Source organism: Macaca nemestrina, chromosome 7 (assembly GCF_043159975.1).
Source record: "Macaca nemestrina isolate mMacNem1 chromosome 7, mMacNem.hap1, whole genome shotgun sequence".
Classification (NCBI taxonomy): domain Eukaryota; kingdom Metazoa; phylum Chordata; class Mammalia; order Primates; family Cercopithecidae; genus Macaca; species Macaca nemestrina.
In genome coordinates this window covers 174,201,967-174,227,092 of record NC_092131.1, presented here as the reverse complement: position 1 = coordinate 174,227,092, position 25,126 = coordinate 174,201,967, and the positions used below count along the sequence as shown (strand labels likewise).

Below are 25,126 nucleotides of genomic sequence, written 5' to 3'. Positions count from 1 at the left end.
AAAACTAGGGAGCGAAACGTTATATTTCAGAAAAATACTATAGCACACTTGTTGTTACATTCTAGTCTTCTCCATTGTTTTTGAGTTTTTTATTATTTTCTGCACTTTGGAATGAATTCTGAAATCTCTTAGAGCTAAAGTCCTCAAACTAATACATTCACATTTTTTTTCCACTTTTCCGACCTGGACTCAATGAAATGGCTACGACCTTCTTCCGGAGGCCCTGCATGCTGAAGCTTATCCCTTGAGATACAGATGAAAAATATGTGAGATTGTCATCGCTATCCTCCTTTGCAACTTAAACATGCTTTGAATCTGACATCTGGATACATTGTGCCCAACATTAACCTTTGTTATTATTTTCTATTTCCCTACAAATGCCTGTTGTTAAAAATATTTTTTGCCTTAATCACATAAGGGAGCCTCCTTCATTTGCAGTGACACCTCCTGGAATGAAACACAGCTAGGATGTATTCGGAGAACTAGGAAACTAACTAAAAAGATATGAGATGGTATATTTAAATTTGCTCTTTCCCGTTTATCCCAATTTGTCTTTCTAACAACCTCTGACCCAAATCTCTCTCGACTATTAACCCCATGTCTGATTGGTTCTTAGGGCTATTCACTCTAATCCCTCAGGGATTTAGACAAATTACACAAGGACTTCTGAAGCTAGGACTTCCACTCCTTATATTAGGACCCATTATCCTAGAGTTTGCTGTTCACTTAAGTGCTGTACTAAAATTGTGGATGACAGTACTAACATCTGTCATGCAAGCCTAGGAACCCCAACCAGGCATCTGCGAATACATGCAGACAGCTACAAAGCAGTTTCATTCCATTTACTCTGGGGCCAAACCCTATCTCAAGTATACCCCTTGTCAGCAGAAAGAAGTTAGAATGGTCTTTGGCCTCTTCCCAACTCTGTACCTCACACCTTAAGAATAAGATGCAATGAAATTCAGAAGGGGAAATTGACATCCCATTTGCAAAAACAGTAATTGAAAAAAATACGACAGGGAGGGACATACGACCTAAGTGACTTCATCTTGCATTCACGTCCAAGCAGCCCTTGTTTATTCCTGGGCAAAAACAAAACCCACTTTGGAAGAAATTTACTTTGTGGCATAATTTTGAAACAAAGATAATAACAGCTCCTCCCTGAAACAAAACCCCTCATTGTTTGGGGACCACAATCACCTTTGTAAAACTAACAAATTAACCACCGTATTAGAAAGCATGGCTCGGGAGTCATACAATCAGAGGCCACAAGATTAATTAACTCCCCAATGGCTCCTATACATAACATTACTATTGTAAAATCTAAGGTTGTTGTTTGAGGTATTTCTCATAACTTGCATTCTGACAGATCAGCGGGTGCCACCCAAACCAGTAAACTGGCTCATCTGGATATGTGGCCCCCACCCAGGAGGTGAGTCAGCAAAGAAGATGGCTTTGACTTTCTAAAAGTTCATCCCTGACCCAACCAATCAGCATGTCCCTTTCTCTAACCCCCCTGCCCACAAAACTATCTATAAAAACTCTAGTTTCTGAGTATTTGGAGCAGCAGTTTAGAGTAATATGAAAACTCTGCTCTCTCTTTTAGCTGGCTCTACATGTATAAAATTTTCTCTATAGTAATTCCCTTATCTTGGTAAAGTGGCTCTATCTGGGCAGCAGCCAACATGAACCCAGTGGGCATTAACAACCCAACTGCCGAGTTTTGTATCAAGAAAACTTGTTTTGATTTCACGGGTCGACAGAGGAGACTTTAGATTTTAGAACTTTCTGTTGGTGCTGGAACAATGTAAGCCTTGGAACTATAGGAATGAAATAAAATTTTTGTGACAGGGTGTGATTTTTAGAGAGTCAGAAGTGCAGTGCTAGGGTTGGAATATTGCTTCCTTTCCAAATTTATGCTGACATTTCATCCCTAACATGGCAGTGTTGAATTATGAGGCCTTTAAAAGGTGATTGGATCATGAAGAGTCTGACCCCATAAGTGAATTAATCCCTTCATGAATCAATACATTCATATTTAACGATTAATAGTCTATTATGAGAGAAGAGTGGCTTGTAAGAAGGGAGACATGATCTTGCATGTCAGCAAGCGCTACTCCATTGCCATATGATACCCTGTAGACTTCAGAACTCTTCAGAGAGTCCCAACCAGCAACAGGATCTCGCCACATACAACCTGCCAACCTTGGACTTTTCAGTCTCCATAACTGTATGAAATAATGTGTGTTCTTTATCACCTACCCAGTTTCAGGTATTCTGTTATCAGTAACAGAAAATGGACTAAAACAAAGTCTTAGTATTACTATTCCCTGTTATTAAGTTCAATGGATTATTACAACCATTCCAGACAAGAATACAACTGCTCCAGATGTTTCAGGAATGAAGGTTTGTATCACCCTGCCAGATAAAGACCCAGGACCAGCAAAGGGGATTGCTGAAGACAAAGAGAATACACAATGGGTAGCAGCAGAAGGGAGTTATAAATACCAGACCGGGGCGGGCACAGTGGCTCACGCCTGTAATCCCAGCACTTTGGGAGGCTGAGGCAGGTGGATCACGAGGTCAGGAGATTAAGACCAACCTGGCAAACACGGTGAAACCCCATCTCTACTAAAAATACAAAAAATTAGCTGGGCGTGGTGGCGGGCACCTGTAGTCCCAGCTACTCAGTGAGGCAGAAGAATGGTATGAACCAGGGAGGCGGAGCTTGCAGTGAGCCGAGATCATGTCACTACACTCCAGCCCAGGAGACAGAGTGAGATTCTGTGTCAAAAAATAAAAAATTAAAAAAAAAATGAGAAAATAAATACATGCATACATACCAGACAGGACCAGGTGACCAGTTACAGAAACAAGGATTAAAATTGTCACTAGTATTTCCTATCTACTTTGTTAAGAATACATTTGCATATTACATATGAATATATTAGGCAAATAACATTGTTTTTATTTCTCTCTTCTTCTTTTATCACAAAACACAAGAATGTGTTAACTTGATACTAACAGTTAAGTGTTAGCAATTTCACATACTTGTATTGAAGTTATGGGGTATCAGGAGAAGAGTAAACATCACCCACAAACTTCCACTGCTCTTAAGACAAATAGTATAGTGTGTTTTGGTTGCACACAGGATGGTTGCATCATGTTAGGTAGAACTATTGCCTTGTTATTGTCTGTATCTAAAGATTAGTTACGGCTTCAGGTGATACATATAGGTGCCAACTAGAAAGGTGCTGGACTGGTCATGGTTAATTTAAGGTGCTGACTGGATTAAAGAATACCTAGACAATTGGTAAATCATACTTCTGGGTGTGTCTGCCAGGGTGTTTCCAGAGGAGGTTGGTATGAGTCAGGGAATTTAGTGGGAAAAATCCAGCCTCAATGAGGGAAGACAGCATACAATCTCCTTGAGGACCAAATAGAACCAAAAGTTAAAAAAATTTTAAAAGTTTTCCTGTCTCTCTCCAGGAGAAAGTATACTCCTTTTCCTGTCCTTGGAAAATAGAACTCCATGATCTATGACCTTGAAACTCCAGAACCAATACCAGTAAATGCCCTGGATTCTCAGGCCATTGGTCCCAAACTGAGAATTACACCAAGAGCTTCCCTACTTCTGAAGATTTCAGCTTTGGACTGAGCCATCACGCTACAGCATCCAAGGTCCTTAAACTCGCAGATGGCTGTCTTGGGAATTCTCTGTCTCTACAATGTTACACGAGTAAATCCCCAAGCAAAATGCCATTCATCTAACTATTGTCTATCTATCAACTCTCCATCTACGTATCTACCTACCTACCTACCTACTTACCTATCTACCTCCCTGTAGTTCTGTCTCGCTGGAAAAAAAAACCTGACAAATACACCCATAAAGACTTCAGACAAATGGGGCAATAGCATGTCTTTCTCTAATTACTCCTCCACCACCCCTGCTGCTTATGAGTGTGTGGCCTGGAGAGCTCTTCTCTTTTCACTGGCACTTCAAGGAATGCTGGCCTCTTCTTACTGGGATAGGTTAGTAATACATTACTAACGCCATTATACACATTGTTTTGAGTTGCCTCCTCTGTATTTCACTTGACGAACACACATGGATCTCACTTTTCTCCCACTCAGCACTCTCCTAAAGAGTGGTTACCTTGGTAGAAATAAACTAGACACAGGTCAGACGGGAGCCACAGGGTGTCTTACAGTATAAACAAGTACTCTCTGAGAAGGATACCCGGATGTAAACCGGACAGTTCGGTTTTAGGCCATCCATAAGGATAAGTAAGCATCCCATGAAAGGCAGAGCCAGTACCAAATGCTGAGTCGTACTGGGCAAGGCTATAGGTTATAGCCGCCATCCAGAGAGGCCTTAACAGCAAACAGAAGCAAAATAAAACACATGTTGTGCGATAATTTTACAAACTATAGTTCCAGGAATCCTTCAGAGAGAAAATAAAAATGGCAAAGCATTATTTGAAAGTTTGCGCTGGAGTCGTAGCTCTCCAAAGATAAAGAAAAATCTCAGGCCTGGTGCAGTGGCTCACGCCTGTAATCCCAGCACTTTGGCAGGCCGAGGCGGGTGGACCATGAGGTCAGGAGATCGAGACCATCCTGGCAAACACGGTGAAACTCCGTTTCTACAAAAACCAAAAAAAATTACCCGGGCGTGTTGGCAGGCACCTGTAGTCCCAGCTACTCGGGAGGCTGAGGAAGGAGAATGGTGTGAACCTGGGAGGTAGCTGGGACTGACCAGAGGGGTGTGCCACACTCTTGCACAGATACCATTTTTAAATCAAGAAAGTTGCATTTCTTTTTCTTCTTTCCCATAGTCATTCTAATCATCTGAAGAATGATCATACAAATCATTTTATGATTAGTAACTAAAGATGTAGATGCATTATAGTTTCCATACAATCTTTTATCCTGTCCACTTGTTACTTGGATCAACTTTAGTTTTGGATACTTGAGAAGAAGAATGGGCTTTAGTGTTCCCTGAAGAATAGAGTGAGTAAAATAGAAACTCATCTCATTTATATTTTATAATGTTATTGTATTTGTACTATGAGTTGTAGGTTCCCTGAAGGCTTAATTAACAGGAAGACCTGATCTCAAATATATGAGCCATGTCTACACTTCTATTTATTTAGAAGTAATTTTAGATCTATAGAGAATTGTTAAAATCCTACAAAAAGTGGATATACCCTTCAATTTCCTGCAACAGTAATATCATACACATAACCATAGACTATCTGTGAGAATTCACAGACTGACAAAGGTGCAAAACTATTAACTAAAGTACTGACTGTCTTCATATTTTAGCAGGTTTTCCACTAATGCCATTTTTCCTTTTTTTTGGATCTAATCAAGGATAACATACTATGTTTACCATCAAGTATATTATTGTTTATTGCAGCATAGCCAATTACCACATAGCTTAGTGGCTCAAAAGCACACATAAATTACTCACAGTTTCTCTGAATCAGGAATCTAGATGTAGATGATTGCCAAGGCTGAGGTCTCACCTGAAGGATCAGCTGGGGAGGAATCATCTTCGAAGTTCATGTGACTGACCAGGTTGAGAAGATTACATTGATGAATTATTCCAAACCTTTAAAATATCAACAGCAATTTTTTACTAACTGTTCTCCAAAAAAATTAAATAACAGAGAAGAGATCAGTGTGCAGTGTGTCCTATAAGGCAGCTTCTTCTGAGGTTATAACCAGACAAAGACAATGCAAAAAACGAAAACTATAAACTAATATGCTTTATGGATACGTAGGCAATAATTCTCAAGGAAATAGTTTCAACGCAAATCAGGATCGTAAAACAGAATTAAACACTAATTTATTTATTTATTTATTTACTCAGGATCATAAGTTTAGTAAAACATATAAAAAGAATTAGTGTAATAACTATATTAATATAATGACAAAATTTTCATTATCACATCTAAAAATACGGAAGAAGCACTTTCCAATTCAAAAACCCACTCACAGAAAAACACTAAACACATTTTGCATAAAGGGAATGTGCTTACCTAAAACAGGCACCTATGAAAAATTCACATGACAACACATGGTACCAAGTAGGTCTCAGTAATATTCCCAAACTTATAAACACAAAAGGTTACCTATTCCCACTAATTTAACTAAACATTATGCTTGAGGACATAATTTATAATAGTAGGATAGAAAAATAAATATAAGACTTTCAAATTGAAAGGGAAGAAGTCAAACAATCCATTGGCCACTGACATAACCTAATATATAGAAAATCCTAAAAAATCCACTAAAATAACGAAACAAAAACAAAATTCAGTATGCATGATCAATGTAATAAATTGCATTCTTATACTATACAAACTAATCAAAAAATGAAACTCAAAATAATTTCATTTAACACGGCATCAAAAAGGAAAATAACATAAGAACTACAAGATATATATACTGAAAATTACAAATAATATTGAAGTATTAAAGAAATCCTAAATAAATGAAGAATTAGTGTAATGTGCCATATAAACTAGATTTCCATTGATCAGAAAGCTATTAAGTATTAACCAAGATGCTTATACTTTCTAAATGCATCTTCAGATTCAATACAAGCCCTACTAAAATTCTAACTATTTTTTTTTTCATTTTTAGCAGTTCTTGGACCACTGATTCTAAAACACACAGAAAAATGCAACTGATCCAGAACAGCCTAAACAATGTTAAATATTTTCTACAGAAACTCAAATGATGTTTATAGAAAGTCTGCCCATAGGGAATGGGGCATAATTTCCTACTTTCTTTTTTTTTTTTTTTTTTTTTTTTTTTTTTTTTTTGAGACGGAGTCTGGCTCTGTCACCCAGGCTGGAGTGCAGTGGCGCAATCTCGGCTCACTGCAAGCTCCGCCTCCCGGGTTTACGCCATTCTCCTGCCTCAGCCTCCCGAGTAGCTGGGACTACAGGCGCCCGCCACCTCGCCCGGCTAGTTTTTTGTATTTTTTAGTAGAGACGGGGTTTCACCGTGTTAGCCAGGATGGTCTCGATCTCCTGACCTCGTGATCCGCCCGTCTCGGCCTCCCAAAGTGCTGGGTATAGTGATGTTTTTTTCCAAAAGGTACAACATGAAAAGAGGAATAATATTAATTTTACAGTGAAGAAAACTGAGCTAAACTGCCTCATCCATGTGATCAAATAACATTAACCATGATAAAGCAGCTGGGCACAGTGGCTCACACCTGTAATCCCAGCACTTTGGGAGCCTGAGTTGAGAGGATCGCTTGGGGCCAGGGCTTAGAGACCAGCCTGGGAAATGTCTTGAGATTCTCCCTCTATCAAAGTAAAAGTAAAATGAAATCACCCAGATGTGGTGGCACATGTCTACAGTCCGATCTACTCAAGAGGCTGAGGTGGAGGATCATTCAAGCCCAAGAGTTCGAGGCTGCAGTGAGCTTTGTTCACGCCACTGCCCTCCAACCTGAGGAACACAGTGAGACCCATCTCAAAAAAAAGAAAAAAAAAAGTGATAGAGCATGTTGATACTATGTACTCTTGTCACAGTATCATGAGAATAAAACCTTCCCTCTGGGGTTTTCCTCTGCTAAATCCACAACGGCCATCCAGTCATTAGGAAAACACCAGAGACATCCCAAAGGAGGGATTTCAATGACATCAGAAATAGGAAAAATCTGAGAAACTGGCACAAGATACCTAAATGTGATGTGGTGTCCTGGGCGGAATCCTGGAACAGAATATGGACGTTACGCGAAAACAGAACATCTGATCAATCGTGAATGTTGGTGAATGATAATGTATAATATTGGTTCACCAACTGCAACAAGTGTTTCAAATGAATGTAAGAATTTATAAAAGGGAAATTATGTGTTGAGTATATATAAACTCTCTGTATGTACTTCTAACTATTCTGTATATTCAAAAGTATTGTAAAAAAGATTTTAAAAAACAAATAAATAGCCCGGGCGCTCTGGCTCATCCCTACACTTTGGGAGGCCGAGGCGGGTGGATCACAAGGTCAAGATCATCCTGGCCAACATGGGGAACCCTGTCTCTACTAAAAATACAAACATTAGCCTGGCGTGGTGGCGGCGCCTGTAGTCCCAGCTACTCGGGAGGCTGAGGCAGGAGAATCGCTTGAACCCGGGAGGCGGAGCTTGCAGTGAGCCGAGATTGTGCCACTGCACTCCAGCTTGGCAACAGTGGGAGATTCCATCTCAAACAAAACCCAAAAAACCAAAAAAACAAAACAAGCAAACAAAACAAATAAATAAAACATATATATTTTTAAAATTATACTATTGAGCTTACTAAGCAGAACACTTTCAATCTTGTAGTGTCCCAGGTGCTCACTTCCCTATTCCTACCCTTTTTGTTACCTTGGTGAACATTACTATTATTTTTAATTTTCCTTTTTCCATTTGCAAACTTTTCTTTCTTAGTTTTGGTCTCTAAATCTGTATTTGTAAATAATGTCCTGTTTGCTGTTTCTTGTCTTCACAAATAGACAATTACATGTCTCTATCTATATGGCTCAGTAAAATCATGAGAAACATTCAGAGAAATCCAGATTCTGATACATTTTACAAATTATGTGACCTCTTTTCTCACAAAGGCCAAGATCAGCAAAGTAAGTGAGGACTGAGAACCTGTCCCACACTAAGTAAGACCTGATGTTGGCAGGTGAGCGCTGAGATGGTGCGCAATGATCCTCACAGCTTGGTGTACATAACCCAATATTCTAATCCTTTCCTTTTGACTTTGGGGAGAAACCGAGACTTGCTTTGGTACATCAGAAGACTACAACGTGATAGGACGTCACTTGAATAATCATGTTACCTAAGATTATGATACCTGTCTTGCCGCAAGCTCTCTCCCATGGTGGCTTTGATGACACATTCTGCCATGGGAGAGAAGCCAACATAGGAAATAACTGAATGCAGCCTCTGGCCACAGACAGCAAAAAACTGAGGCTCCCGTTCCAGTGTCCTGCCCTAGAGGTTGCAATTTATATTTACAACTAATCTAAGCTCCTTTCATATAAAATTATACTGCTTCAGAAGTAGTGTAACCATCTTACAATAGTTCTAACTGTTTCTTCCTATTTCCTGTATTTTTCCTTTTGTCCCTCTTTTCCTGTCTTTCATTTTACTTATAGGTGTGTATATATATCTTATACTTACAAAAATATAATTAAATAAATTGCTTCTTTTTTTTTTTTTTGAAACAGAGTCTTGCTCTGTAACCCAGACTGGGGTGCAGTGGTGCGTTCTCAGCTCACTGCAACCTCTGCCTACCGTATTCAAGCAATTTTCCTGCCTCAGCCTCCTGAGTAGCTGGGATTACAGATGTGTGTCACAACGTCCAGCTACATTTTGTATTTTTTTTTAGTAGAGATGGGGTTTCACCATGTTGGCAAGGCTGGTCTCGAACTCCCGACCTCAGGTGATCCACCCACCTGGGCCTCCCAAACTGCTGTGATTACAAGCCTGAACCACTGTGCCCAGCCTTGCTACTATTTTTTTGAAAGGCACCTGTCTGCTATTGAATATAATTATTTTAAATAAGCTGTTATATGTAAGATGAATTAAGAATATGAAAATTAAAAGCTTTTCTTATCTTGAGTAACCAATAAAAAAGTATAAAAAAAGTCTGAGATGCTAAGAAAGAATATTGAATTATATGAAATGCCGAATAAAAACCACAAAAAAAGGAAAATGAATGGAAGACAAAATTGGAAACAGGGGCAGAGCAAAAATGAGAAGATAGTAACAAACATGGTGAATATTCATTCAAATGTATCAATAATCACTTTCAAAAAGTGTCAAAACCTAATTCAGAACAATCACAATCAGAATATCAAGATATATGTGAGTTAATTTATGAATTAATTTCAATATTGCTTTCATTTGTACATGAATAAAACGTAAATTTAAAACTCTAGACGAACTCTTTCAGTAAGTGTATATAAGTCTACTATGTGTATAAGAGTTTAGATAGAGATATTATTATTTGAGATCCTACTTAAGTTTTTGATTCATTGACATGCTGTAGATGTCCCCAACAAGATTACTACAGACATTACATATTCACCAATCTGACCTTCCCTTTAGTGATACAAAGGCCAGCTCGCTTGTCCATTTTTCTCTGTGAGTCTGGTGCACGTTGTTCCTTACTCAGCTTCACACTGACAATTACATCCATATAGGCGGTGGTACAGTAATGATGGAGTAACTGCAGGAAGAATGAAACAAAATGTTGTGGTAAAACTTATGGGGATTGGACATGGCTTACCACATCTAAAAATGGATGATTTATCTGGAAGGATGGATTGCAAGACAGTGCACATCAAACAATGAAGGACAGTGACATCTGAGAGAGGCAAAACAATGATGGTTTACTGTTGCTTCAGGTTACTACTTGGGGAGAGTTTCCAGGCTGTGGTGTGACACGGACTCTGGAAGACAGTCGGAGTTGAGAATATGGAACTGACTGGAGAAAGAGGTGGCTGAATTTCATGAGGCGGGAGCACTCAAGCCAACACCCATGCAGGCTGGACTGTGGTGCCATCATTACTTCACTCAGACATGGTTCACAGGAGTACTGGAGCAGTACAGAAACAAAAAGCAAAGATACAAAGAAAAGCAATTTAAATGAATTCTTTAATAAAGAATAATTCACCTTTATGCTTTCATCTCATTTATGACACAAAAACACAAAGTTTTCCATGACTCAGTGATCCTGCATCAAGCCCAAGGATGAAGGATATTTTTAGAAATAAAGTAAATGGTGTGTCAGGTAGATTTAGTGACCCTGTGTGGACACCAACCTGCCTTTCCTACGTTATCCTGCTAGTTGTGGCTGGTTAAATCACTACATTATGAAATAATTAAAGTACAATTTTCTACTTATAAGAGAACATTTCTCCCCAAAAGGGGAAGCCAATAAACGTTTCTTCCTCCACTGATTTTCCTTAAAAAAAATCTCCAGTTTCCTTTGCACTTTAAAACTATTTTTTTCTCTGTTCGTCACTCCATGAATGCCACAGGCTATGTAGTTTGCATGAAGTATGGGTAGCTCTTTAGACATAGTGAAATTAAGTTAAATTGTAACCCAGTATAGCATTCTCCTAAAAATTACCTGTGTATTTTTTCTCTTTCTCACTGTTCACCTCTTGCTTAGCTCCTTAGAAAGGCAAATTTAACCTTTTCCTTCCTTCGTTTCCACCAGTGAAACAACCTGCAAGGAATGCCAGCTTATCTAAGTATGTTTCCTTAGAAATTCTAAGGACCAAATGTTGAACCAAAGCAGGCACCATCCAGCATTCTCCCTCACAGGGAGACTGTCTCAAGACAATAGATAATCCACATTCCGACTCTGTCTTCAATGACACTGGTCAGAGTAACCAATTAACTCTTAGCTGAGATAAGTTTTACAGCAAGTCACATAGACCCCGCACCTCCATGTTCCTTGCACGCCCTGCATAAGAAAGTTTCTCTTCTTAAAACCCTGCTTTCATCCCAGAAAACTGAAGCGGCTCCTTTAGGTACGAACCTGGTTCTTCTCCATTGCTAAACTGTGAAATAAAGTCACTTTCTTTTTACCGCCCTCATGCTTGTTATTTGATAGTGTCAGTGACAAGTGGCCAAACCTGTGTTTGGTAACAAATTTGGTGGCCCATATGGGGAGCATTATGTGCTCTGGGCAACCCAAGCCTGTGAGCCTGGTTTTGCTACCAAGGCGGAGGGTTACCTGTGAGTACCTGCAGCTGAAGGCTAGCGGACCCCAGGGCAGGAACGTTTGGGAACTTCCAAGTGGTTGCTGAAAATCTTTCATTTCCTAGACCCTCCTTTTCACTTCCTCACACAACTTCGGCAGCCATCGACACTTTGCTGGTACAAAGAATGTGACCTCTGAAGAAGCTGGCAACCCTTGCAACCAAGGGAGCTGGTCGGATTGCACCCAGCTTTCCCGTGTTTTCTGGGGTGTCGCTGGGGCTCTGCTGTTTCGTCTTGTCCACTAACGGGACTATCACTTGAGTGTTTGACGGATTTGAATTTGTGGCACTCCTGGGCATTGCTCCACTTGGTTTCAGATACCTGTGGAGCTGTTTTGAACAGAGGAAAGAAATTCAGGATTCTACCCAGCCCTTAACTGGGGTTTGTTTGGAAGCTCACCATTTGTTTGTAAGTGTGAGTGTATGACCTTTGAGTGTGGGCCCTGGTCTCTTCCTATCCTTTTCACTTTCAACTTCATCTTCCTGATTATCTTGGAAGCCACCTACAGCCTTACTCATCTCAGTCAAAGGTACCCCTAGCTCTCTCCAGCTGTAAACAGTTTCCTTTGCCCATGACTTGCAGAGGTGAGAGGGATTCGTCTCACACTGTGCATGTCCAGGGTACTGGGGCTCTCCCTGATGGGATGTCAGCAAGAGTGGTGGGGGTACCAACCCTATACCATGCAGCAGCTAGAAGGTTCACAAACCTCCTTTTCTATCTTTTTCTCTTTCCCTCCTTTTAAAGGAGCCAGGTTTTAAACCTGGCTCCTTTGCAGAGGCCTGGCAGGAACTTCATATTCTCATTCTCTTCTGGATTTCAGCTGGCTACTTATTAAGACCTACTTTTGTGAACATTTTAAACAGAGAGGCAAACTATAGCAAGAAAACTTGAGAGCTCAAATGGTTAACTGCAGCTATTAAGTGAAGTAGAGTCATCAAAACCTCTTTTTTCCTCTGTTTTCTTTTCTGCCTGCTTCAGATTGGCTGTTACTAAGCTGTTGGTGCTGTGATAAGACACATTATTTACTGACTAACTGGAAAGCAAACACAGGAAACTTGTTTAAAACTGATGGAAAGGCCGGGCGCGGTGGCTCAAGCCTGTAATCCCAGCACTTTGGGAGGCCGAGATGGGCGGATCACGAGGTCAGGAGATCGAGACCATCCTGGCTAACACGGTGAAACCCCGTCTCTACTAAAAAAATACAAAAAACTAGCCGGACGAGGTGGCGGGCGCCTGTAGTCCCAGCTACTCGGGAGGCTGAGGCAGGAGAATGGCGTGAACCCGGAAGGCGGAGCTTGCAGTGAGTTGAGATCCGGCCACTGCACTCCAGCCTGGGCAACAGAGCAAGACTCCGTCTCAAAAAAAAAAAAAAAAAAAAAAAAAAAAAACTGAAGGAAAAAAAAAGGTAAAAGATGCCTTTTTAAAAACAAAACTGCCATAAAGATTGCTTTACTCAAATTTTGGTTCACAGCTTTCATAGATCATATTTTGGAGAAAACACAATTTAGCCATGGAAACAGGTTCCAGTTTTGTCAGCCAATAACGTGTATCTAGCTATTTTTTATAAAATACTGAGTGTGGACTGTTACTTTATGGTTAGAATCCCAGGGTAAAAGCTATGAGACCTTTGCTTGTGTGTGTATACCTGTTTAGACATGTTTGTGTGTATGTACATATGTAGACATGTTTGTATGTACATATGTAGATGTTTGTGTGTATATACATATGTAGACATGTTTGTATGTACGTATGTAGACATGTTTGTGTGTATGTACATATATAGACATGTTTGTACACATGTAGACATGTTTATGTATGTACATATGTAGACATGTTTGTATATGCATGTGTAGTCATGTTTGTGTATGTACATATGTAGACATGCTTGTATGTACATATGTAGACGTGTGTGAATATACATATGTAGACATGTTTGTGTATGTACATACGTAGATGTTTGTGTGCATGTACGTATGTAGGCATGTTTGTGTGTATGTACGTATGCAGACATGTTTGTGCATGCAAACATGTAGACATGTTTGTGCATGCAAACATGTAGACATGTTTGTGCATGCAAACATGTAGACATGTTTGTGCATGCAAACATGTAGACATGTTTGTGTATGTACATATGTAGACATGTTTGTGTGTAGGTACATATGTAGATGTTTGTGTGCATGTACATATGTAGATAGCTGCATGTACATATGTAGACATGTTTGTACATATGTAGATATGTTTGTGTATATTGTACATAAGTTGATATGCTGGTTTGTATGTACATATGTAGACATGCGTGTGTGCACATATGTAGACATGTTTGTGTGTATGTACCTATGTAGATATGTTTGTGTGTTATGTCTAGCCTGCTACCAAATTGACTTACAAGTAAATAAGTGCTCATAAGTCAGGAAGCTTTTCAACTTCACATAAATTTAATAATCCTTGACAAATAAAACTGGTTTTAAGATTATTGGTGACATAATATTAGAAATATCTTCAAAATGATCAGCATATTTTTATCTGAGTTTACTGAACAAATGGTTTTGTATTTATCTCTGTCTATATATTAAGGTGTCAGGATACGACATAAAGCCTATAGGACCATAAACCCAGACAAAAACAGAATAATTTTTGTTTGTGTGATTTTATAGATCTGTTAGACTAATTTAATATCAGTAGTTCAATGAAAACAGTTAAATCTTCTGTGCTATTAACAAAATGTGCATATATTGAACTTTAAGGTTCCTACTTAGGTAAAACACCTTATGTCCACAGACTTTAAAAATGGGTAATAGGGACATAACTAAATAATTACTACTTTTGGGTAATATCCCAGTTTTCAAAAGTACTCTAGGTAAACTGTTAAAACGGAAAAACTGAGTACACATCAATGAGATCAATGGTTCTAAGTGAAATTTTTTGTATAATTTAAAATCTTAAAATCATTTTGGATGCTTACTGGATGTCTGGGTCAATTCCAATTAAGAAAGGGTTATTATATAGAGAAGACTGTTCTAAAAATTGTGAAATGTTTCTCATCTATACAATACTAATACCTGATAGTTCAGGATTTCTTTTTTCCTACGTTTCTATAAAATGTGCCAAACAAGAGGTGTCCTTATTGAGAAAAAGAATTATTTTGTCTAATTCAAAAGTTTAAAAGTTGATTCAAATTACGAGTTTCAAAAGGTTACTTATGAAACAAACTAGAAAGAAAGCAGTAAATGGTGAAGAGAGATGTGAAGAAAGATATAGACAAGAACATGTATTTTTGGTAAGGAAGAAATCAAGAAAAAAGAGTAATTTTATATGAGAAAGAATCTTGCATGGTACATTATTCTCCTAAAGTAAAATGACTGGTTATTTAAGAAACAGGTTCTTATTACAAGGTTAATCTAGAAAAAGAAAATCAAACATAATTTTAAAAAGGAACAGGTACCATAGGACAAGTATACAGTCCAACCATGTGACAGATGGTCTGTGTAAGTCATGATATGGCTTGTGAAGGGGAATTTATAAAAGGAAGTTTGTATGTAATTAAGTTAGGTATAATTAAAAAGGAATTGTTTATAATAGTCTTTCTAAAGAATGGTCCCCTATATTAAACCAATATTTTCTTAAGGTATCAATTTGCTCTTAATAAAATGACAAGAAATTTTCATTTTCTATTCCACAATCGATTTCTTTCGAAAACTTGTGAGATTCATATCTCAAATGTTCAGTTGTTGTCTTGCTGCTATCAGCTTTTTCTCCCTTTGACGTGGCCTGGGATAACTCTATCCTTCAGCTTCCTGTCAGCTCCTGTAACTTTCCTTAGTTCTAAATGTTGTGGCCTGATGCTGAAATATTTTATCTTAGAGGTCTATAAAAGCAGTGTTTTCCTCCAGGATAACTTGATTCTATATTCTTGGGTTTTTTTTTTTTTTTTTTTTTTTTTTTTGGTGTGTCTAAATTTGCACTGTCATCAGGAAAGTTACCATGCAGCTACTAAGAGTCATCTGTTCCCCGGTTCTACTCATAACCGTGTACACACTCTTCCCATGTTTGATTAAACTCAAGCACTTTTTATTATCAGTTGTACTTCCAGATTATCTAACCGGGCTTTCCCCTAAGGAGAGGCAGTTGCACTAAAAAGGATTTTCTTTTGACTTTTTGGTAACTGCCTTAAGAAACAAGAGTTTACATTTCATCAAGATAGTTCCTACGTTGCCTTTAGAAAGTGTTTAATTGGTTTTAAAAAACCTATAAAATTTGAAAGGCGTAAGGTTTTTACACATGTGTAACTTTCTGTATTGCCTTTAAAGTCTTTCAGTGATCACTTTGGTTAAATGAATAACTATTGTTTTACAAGCACCTATAGTTTGCTTTTGATCAAATATTTTAACTTTTCTAACACCTTTGACAGACATCTCCAAAATTGAATTCTAAATTAAGTCTCTGACTTATTGCTGGGGCTTATCAAAGCTAAAAATTATTAATCACTGTGAAGTGTATCACCACCTCCAACACCCTGAAAAACTTCTTATCAGGTGCTATTAACTAATCTTTGTGGTGTTAAGGTACAAGGAATTGACTCCTGGATACATGTAGCTCCTCTAAAGAAGACACAGACTCCTGCCAGCATCTAACATCAAACTCAAGTTAACCAAAGCCTCATCTTTAGACTCAAGCAAAGGCAATAATCAAAGTACACTGCTTTCATACAACACAGGGACAGGCCTGTATTATACTTTATTCAATAATTTTGCTTCTATCTGAAATAGAAATATATGAAATATCATTTAATTTATTTTGTGCCTTAATAACAAATAATTTAAATGTTTAGTTACCTGTAGGCTTCCTTTCCTGTCACTCTTTTTTTTTTTTTTTTTTTTTGAGACAGAGTCTTGCTCTGTTGCCCAGGCTGGAGTACAGGGGTGCAATCTTGGCCCACTGCAATCTCTACTCCTGCTCAAGCAATTCCTCTGCCTCTGCCTCCCAAGTAGCTGAGACTAGAGGCACGCACCACCATGCCCAGCTAATTTTTTGTATTTTAGTAGACACAGGGTTTCACCATGTTGGCCAGGATGGTCTTGATCTCCTGACCTTGGGATCCGTCCGTCTCGGTTCTGTCACTCTTAGAAGAAGACAATGCTTAGGGCATTTTTGCTTAAAATGTTGCTAATGGTGAATATTTTGTTTTATTAATATATCCAGAATTTAAAACCGTTCAGTTCCTCCAGACCCTGGGACTATCATGGAAGATACGAATGTGTGAGACTGTAAGGGCCGGTTTTTGTGAGATAAAATTAATTCAGACCCCCCAAATCAAGGATGGGCACACAAATGCCTAAACAGCTAAATAAAATACTTATGTTTTGTATAGCTAGTTAGATCATTCCTATAAGCCAAGATTACAATAGTTCAATGCATACAATTCATAGACAATTCAGTTATATAACCTTACCTTTTGACTTTTAGTTGTTGGCTCTTACATTGCTTAAAAGGGGTTTTAAGGATTAATGACTGCCTGCCCACCTTCATTCCAGTCTGGTCTACAACATCTAATTGGATATAAGACTTTTGATTCTCAGTCCCACCATAGTCGGTGCAGCAAGGAACATGATGGACCCAGGTCAGGTGGCATGCGACTGTGGCATTGACATGAGAAAAAATAAAAGCATGGCTACCGATACTGCCTCTGGCATACCTTGACAAAAAAGAGGAATATAAACTATAAAATAAAATCCTAAGCCCTTGCCAACTTAATGGACACTCCTAACCCCCATATTAGCCACAGCAACCTAAAAAACTAATTCAGGCCATGACAACAAGAGGGGGGTTGAACATGCTTCACTGTATCTTCCTCCCACTATGGGAATTTAGGCACAACTGATCAGCATTAATGTTACAATAGAAATTGTAAAACAGACTGTTTATAACAATAAAATTCCAAATTATGAACAGGATTTAGGAACATGCAAGAGTTAAGTCACACATTCCTACACTTTTAAAAAGCAGACTACGCTCACACTTGCCACAAGGTTTCTGTGGTTCTCTAGCAGCAAAACAAGCACTAGCCTCAAGATAAGCTGACTGACTGACCCCTAGCCACTGTTCTACAGCTTAAAGTAGACAAGAGACCAATTTCATTAACTTTCTCCTGATGAAAGATCACTGACCATAAACCAGTTTTGGCCGGTTTACAGTAAATGCACACTTGCATACCTTTGTCCTCAAAAGAACTTTTGAAAAATAAGGCATAATTATAATACATTTAAAAGTTAAGTCTCTGCCCCAAAATAAATGAGTCATATGTTCCATGGATATTTGTTAATACACATGGGTCAGGACCACCTTCATGAATATTTACAGCTCCTCCTGTAGCCTGTTAAATATGTATAGTTAACCAACTTGTCCTCATATCTCCACAGCAGCTCTGGGTGCAACTGACACTTGGGGCTTTGCACCATAATTAAGACTAAATGCTGTGTGTATTCCTGGATAACTCCAGAAACATATCCTCAACCCTAAAAGACATGCACAAGCCAACTAATGCAATGCCTAATCTCATGATGTCTTTAAATCATATGGCTTTAGATATCTTCACTGCAGCCTGGGGTGGCACTTAACGTTCATTAAGGTTGACCATTTTACACACACACACACACACACACACACACACACACCCCCCAGATTATTCTTACAATATAATATAACCCAAGCTATGCATGTAGATACCCATATTTCTGCTATAGATGCCCTCTCTCAGGACTCTATGACATCATGATTTAGTCGGCTTCCTGGTGCAAACAATACTTTTATATATATAATTAATACTGTTAAATGCCCTCTTCAGCTGCTATGAGTTTTATTGCTGTTGTACACTCTACATGAAGAGGCAGAAAATCATTCTCAGAAATTCTTGGATCCTCACACCATACATGCACAGTAAGTTCCTGCTGGAAACTCAAGAATATTTCCAACTCCAAGTAAACAGATTCCATTCTAACGCTCTATAACTATGCCCCCTTTCAGTAGGAAGCAGACCAAATGAATATGATGCTCCAATCCCATAAAAATAAAAGGGAATATTACAGTGGGTGCTGTAACCAAGTACTTCATTTTCCTTAAAAAATATTTTCTTTTTCTCTTTCTCCTGTGTGTTCATGTCTTACTTAGCTCCTTAGAAATGCAAATTCAAGGCCGGGCTCGGTGGCTCAAGCCTGTAATCCCAGCACTTTGGGAGGCCGAGACGGGCGGATCACGAGGTCAGGAGATCAAGATCACCCTGGTGAACATAATGAAACTCTGTCTCTACTAAAAAAATACAAAAAACTAGCCGGGTGAGGTGGCGGGTGCCTGTAGTCCCAGCTACTCGGGAGGCTGAGGCAGGAGAACGGCGTAAACCCAGGAGGCAAAGCTTGCAGTGAGCTGAGATCCGGCCACTGCACTCCAGCCTGGGCAACAGAGCGAGACTCCGTCTCAAAAAAAAAAAAAAAAAAGAAATGCAAATTCAAACTTTTCCCTCCTTCCTTTCCACCAGCCAAAAAACCAGAAAGCACTGTCAGCTTACCTAAGTATACGTTTTCTTAGAAACTACCAAATCTTGAACCAAAATAAGCATCCGCCAGGATTCTCCTCCATAGAGAGATTGTCTCAAGACATCAGTTAATCCACAACCTGACTCTGTCCCCAGTGATGCTGGGCAGACTAATGAATGACCCATGACTGAAGATAAATCATCCAGCAAGACATGTAGATCCTGCACCTCCACACCCCTTCCGCATACCCTGCTTGCCAATATTTCTTCTTAAAACCCTGTTTTCTGCCCAGAAAACTTACGTGATTCCTATAGATATGAATCCAGCCCTTCCACACACATTGCTGAGCTCTGGAATAAAGTGACTTTCTTCTTTTTTTTGGAAACGGACTCTCGCTATGTCCCCCAGTAGCTGGAATTGCAGGCGCGCGCCACTGTGCCCGGCTAATTTTTGTATTTTTAGCAGAGACGGGGTTTCGCCATGTTGGCCAGGCTGGTCTTCAACTCCTGACCTCAGGTGATCATCCCGCCTCGGCCTCCCAAAGTGCTGGGAGTACAGATGTGAGCCACCGCGCCTGGCCAGTGACTTCCTTTTTACTACCCCTCTGTGATTTGATTTTGCAAGTGGCCATGGCCAAACCTACCGGGTTTGGTAACAAAATGCTGCCAGGCTGAATTCAACAGATGAGGGGCCCATTTTCCTTAAAGCAGGATCTGTCAATTCTGCTTACAGCACTGAAGCTCACAGACCGTGACTGCTGCCACACCTAGCAGAGCAAATGCCCATCTGTTATTACATATTCCCATACAATATCAGTGTTTTTGCTCTGTTTACTGCTCATGTCACATATCTTGAGCAAGTGTTCCCAACCCTCGCATGATTTTTGATTAAGACAACAAAAATTAAAATCTATAAAGAGCACAAGCATGAAAGCCTTTTGAGAATATTAAGGTAGATGAAAATGACAATAAATAAAAAATTGAAATTCCCTTATTACAAGCCAATGGCACAAAGATATTTTCTGATTACAGCACTCAATGTACACATTTTCTAAGTGGTATTTTTTCTATCTCTGAGAACTAAAACCAAATTTAATAATCACTCATCAAAAATAAGAAAATAATATCTAACAGAACAGGTGATCTGTACAAAGACATGTCATGTACACATTTATGGAAGTGAGATGGAAGGAATTACGGAGTCCAGTCATTGTCTAAATCTTTGTGTAAGGGGACAGTAAGGCAACATCATGAAGTTCACACCTGCACAATTAAGAAGTGGTTGCTCCTTGTATTCAGACGTGAAGTGTTACTGTACTGCTACACAAATCAATACCTTGTTATCCTTTCACATGTACAGAAACTAAGCCATATAATGGAAAGTTTCACACATCTTTTTAAGCATGAGAATCTGAGTCAATTTTGCCTTGTGGCTTCCAGAACAGTTTCTGTCCTCCTCCTTTTCAACCAGAGATATTTCAGAGAAGATTTGCAGAAAAACAAAAAACAGAGAACGTGTAACATCAGTCTTTTCTAATAAAAGTGATATTCACATTAAATTTAGGAAAGAGAAATGTGAGAAAAGATTAAAATAATTAAAAGTGTTCATTGAAAAATAATTGTGAATCCATTTTTAAAATAGAGGAATAAATACCTTAAATATACAACACAAAAATTAAAATTTGGTTTTAGATGATGCTTATGAGTAAAAAAAGAAAAAAATATACTCAAGTGTTAAACACATTTACACAACACTTCATATCAAAATCAGGATAAATATTACAATGCAAGAAATAGATTCTTAAGGTGTCATTGGTCAGCCTGCAAAATCAGTATTGAACAAACTCAGCCTTATTCAAAACTGAATTCCTCACTTCACCAACAGAAAGGGCAGGAAGCTGCTGCCCTTGCACATGGAGACCCCATACAGTGGCTCTGAGCTCAGAGGCTCCCATGTGGCTCTGACTTTGGTGGGCACGGTCTGGAGGAGAAGGAACCTGTCACAGAGTCGTCTACACCAGTGCAGGAGGTTACTATGGCTGCATCTCAAGGTTTTCAACACTACTGGCTGTTGTTGAAAGTATTTATACATAAAGTGGGGAGTGGTGTTGGGGGATTGTCTAAGATTCACAAGGATATTAAGGGATTCAAGAGTTTACAGCAACAATTTAAGTTCTAAACCAGCCAGGTGCAGTGGCTCATGCTTGTAATCCCAGCACTTCGGGAGGCTGAGGTGGGTGGATTGCTTGAACTCGGGAGCTCAAGATCAGCCTGGGCAACAAGATGAAACCCCATCTCTACAAAAAAATAGAAAAAAAAAAATTTAACTGGGAAGAGTTGTGCACCTGTGGTCCTAGCTACTTGGGAAAGTGAGGTGGGAGGACTGCTTGAGCCCCGAACTCGAGGCTCCAGTGAGCCAAGATCTTGCTACTGCACTCCAGCCCAGGTGTAAGAGCGAGATCCTGTCTCAAAAAAACATTAACTTTTTTTTTAAAGTTCTAAACCTACAGCTTTATTGAAGGTACAGCTGAAAGTACTGGTGTAGGTGCAAGGCATGCAGGTTGTTACATTTTCTACTTCATTATGGAGAAGCTCCGTCATTAAAAGAGGTGGCTCTGGGCCAGGCACAGTGGCTTACACCTCTAATCTTAGCACTCTGGGAGACAAAGCAGGGAGGATTGCTTGTGGCTAAGAGTTCTACACTAGCATGGGAAACATAGGAAGCCCTGGTCTCTACCAAAAAAAACAAAACAAAACAAAAAAAAAACCTAATTAACCAGGCATGGTGGCTTGTGCCTGTAGTCCTAGCTATTCAGGAGGCTGAGAGGGGAGGATCATTTGATCCCAGTAGTTCAAACACAGAATCTGCTGTACAATTAAGCCACTGTACCCTAGCTGGACAACAGGACAAAATCCTCTCTCTCTCTTAAAAAGGAAAAAATACAAAACAATCTCTGGAGAGAAAAGTATTGTGCTAAATAGACTCTCTTAATATTAGACAGTGTAAGTTGGATGTGGTGACTCACACTTCTAATCACAGCACTTTGGGAGGCCAAGGTGGGCAGATCACCTGAGGTCAGGAGTTCGAGACCAGCCTAGCCAATATGGTGAAACTCCATCTCTACTAAAAATACAAAAGAATTAGCCAGGTGTGGTGCCACACACCTGTAATCCCAGTCACTCGGGAGGCTGAGGCACAAGAATCGCTTGAACCCAGGAGGCGGAAGTTGCAGTGATCCATGATTGTGCCATAGCACTCCAGCCTGGGCTGGAGACTCTGGAGACAGAGTGAAACTCTGTATGAAAAATAAAAGATAATAATAATGATAATAATAAGACTGTGAAATTTGCACAAAGATAGAAGAAACAACCAGTAACTTAAAAAATAAAAACAGAGCTAGAAAGCAGACATATAGATATATAAAAATTAATTTATACATTGATGCATGGGGGAGAGATCAGTTTTTAATAAAATGTTCCAGGAAATTGAATATCCACAGGGAACAACCAAGATCTGACCTTTGACCTCAGATACACACAAAATCAATTCCAGTTGGTTCATAGGCTTAAATATAAAAATAATAGAGTATTTAGAACACAATTTAGGGAAATATCTTCATGTCACAGGGTAGAGTGAGCTGTCTAACTAGACCTGAAAATTATTTAGCATGTCAGACAAGACACATTCTACACAGTCGAAGTGAGCAAAGACTCTGGGGCAGACAGTATCAAACTCAAGGGTCCTTTATACCTTTCCCGCAGAAAGTCAGCTCAGACTCCAAAATGGAGCACAGGAGTGAAAATCGTGCTTACTCCTTCAGATGTCAGTGTGCACTGTAGGAAATGATAACATACAAAGCATGCAGTATATTATCAAGCCTACATTAACCCCTGAAAATTAATTTTCTAATAAATTGTGAGATACATCTTTTGTGTCAAGTGTAACATGTCATTACTCTATACACCAGAATGGAAGAACAAAACCACTAACAAATGAAGAAACTAATATTTTATCACTTATAAATAAATCACATAGTAATAATATAAATACATTATAATTACTGGAAAAACTATTTTCAATGTGCATACATGTGGATATTTGTCTTGTGTCATTCCTATGATTACATGGGATGGAACATACAAGAAAAACACATTGACAAAGGTTTTCCTAAATTTTCTCTCATTCAGCTGTAACGCTCCTGAATCACTCTTCAATTCATCTTGCCCATAATTTTCCCCATATTATTATCAGCTGTGCTAATCTGAAGCTTTGGTGATGCTGCATTTCTTGTGAGATTCCTATGTTGCTCCTGTGAGCTTATCTTTCCAACCTTCTGAAACCTCCTATGCAAGATATGATGTTAATGATATGACCTGAAAACATCAATGGAAGGTTTATAGACCAAACTCATGTATATGTAAATGAGGACAATAACATTATGGTTGCCTTCTCGTCAATAGTGTTTTAACACTGTCAAATTTAAGGTGCACCTGTGTTTCATAAATATGAAAATGTGCCCTCTACGATGAGTGGAATACACTGTCCTCTGTGACTGCCAATTTCTCAGTGTTAGATTATGGTGGCTCATCAACTGTATTCTTCTCTGTTCCTGAAGTCATATGCTTAAATATTATAAGTTCACCAAGTGCATTTACAGTCTACGTAGCTATTAGACACATTAGAGTTACCAGTGGAACACTAGAATTCTTATGTTATGCATGGAAATGTACTTTTACGAACTATGGTTTAAGAAATCCACTGAGGAAGAAGATGGCAATTATAAAGAGTTACTTGAAAAATTCACTGGAGTAATAGCTTTCTAAAGACCTAGAAAAAGCTGTATCTTGAAACTTTCCACTGCAGTCTTAGGAATATGACCAATGATCCTTGTAAGCTTCATTATAAACTCCATTTTTTCAGCTATAATATTTATGTAACTCTTTTTTCTTCATTCCCATTTGCCGTTTTAACCATATGGCTGGAGATCACAGAAATCACTTTATAATTAGTCACTGCAGACGTAGATGCATAATGGTCTTTATAAAATGTTTTAATCCATCCCCTTGCTACTCTGGTCAGCCCTAATTTGTGTACTTGGATTTGGGGACTGGTTTTGGTGTTCCCTCAGGAATACACTGACAGAAGAAGAAACCATAAAGTATGAATTTCTGTATACCCAAAATTCAGTCAACCTCCTAAACGATGGGAGTTTCTTTATGTGTATGCAGAAACTCACATACAAAAACAAAAACTCACAGAATTTAGGAGGTTGACTGAATTTTCCCCTACAGTTTTAAATTCCAGCAAGGCTAAATTAAATACACATAAAGTCATGTTCTCAAATATCCAAGACATTCTTCCACTGAACTCCAACTTCTAATCAGGTTAGAGTGTGGAGTCCAAGTGTTGGGTATTTGCCTCATGATCTGGTCTAGAATTTGGTTTCTTTTAAATGGCATCTCTTTTAGAATTGTGATGTCCAGGCCAGCCTCTAAGGAACTGTTGGTTTAAGGTAATGTGGGAAATCACATCTTCCATGCAGTTAGAGTGTGTCTGGGGACTCGCTACTCAGCACTTTGTCATCTGCTTTCTCCACTCACTAGCATCCAACTGCAAAAAACCTGTTGTGTAAAAGATTCATATCCAGGTCTCTGTAAGTAGGGTCTGGCCTAAACCCATTTGTAAGAAACGTTTGTTGTACTCTGCTTACCTGCTACCTTGGTGGCTTTCGGGTTGGCAGTGGGCAACAGAATGCATGGTCCCAGACAATTCCTGATGGAGTCTGTAGAATGAAAAGAAGTAAATTAGGACATAT

General features: G+C 38.9%; 1 protein-coding gene across 1 annotated transcript in view; it reads right to left on the bottom strand.

The window, feature by feature from the left end:
- Nucleotides 1-25,126, bottom strand: part of LOC105499091 (nuclear pore associated protein 1) — a 564,120-nt gene that overhangs the window by 218,513 nt on the left and 320,481 nt on the right. The window contains exons 46-50 of the mRNA XM_071099379.1: nt 25,022-25,093; nt 20,574-22,606; nt 19,955-20,077; nt 10,409-10,610; nt 5,474-10,241 (exon numbers count right to left, since the gene is read on the bottom strand). The gene's annotated coding sequence lies outside the window, so the exon portion shown is untranslated. The remainder of the gene's footprint in view (nt 1-5,473; nt 10,242-10,408; nt 10,611-19,954; nt 20,078-20,573; nt 22,607-25,021; nt 25,094-25,126) is intronic.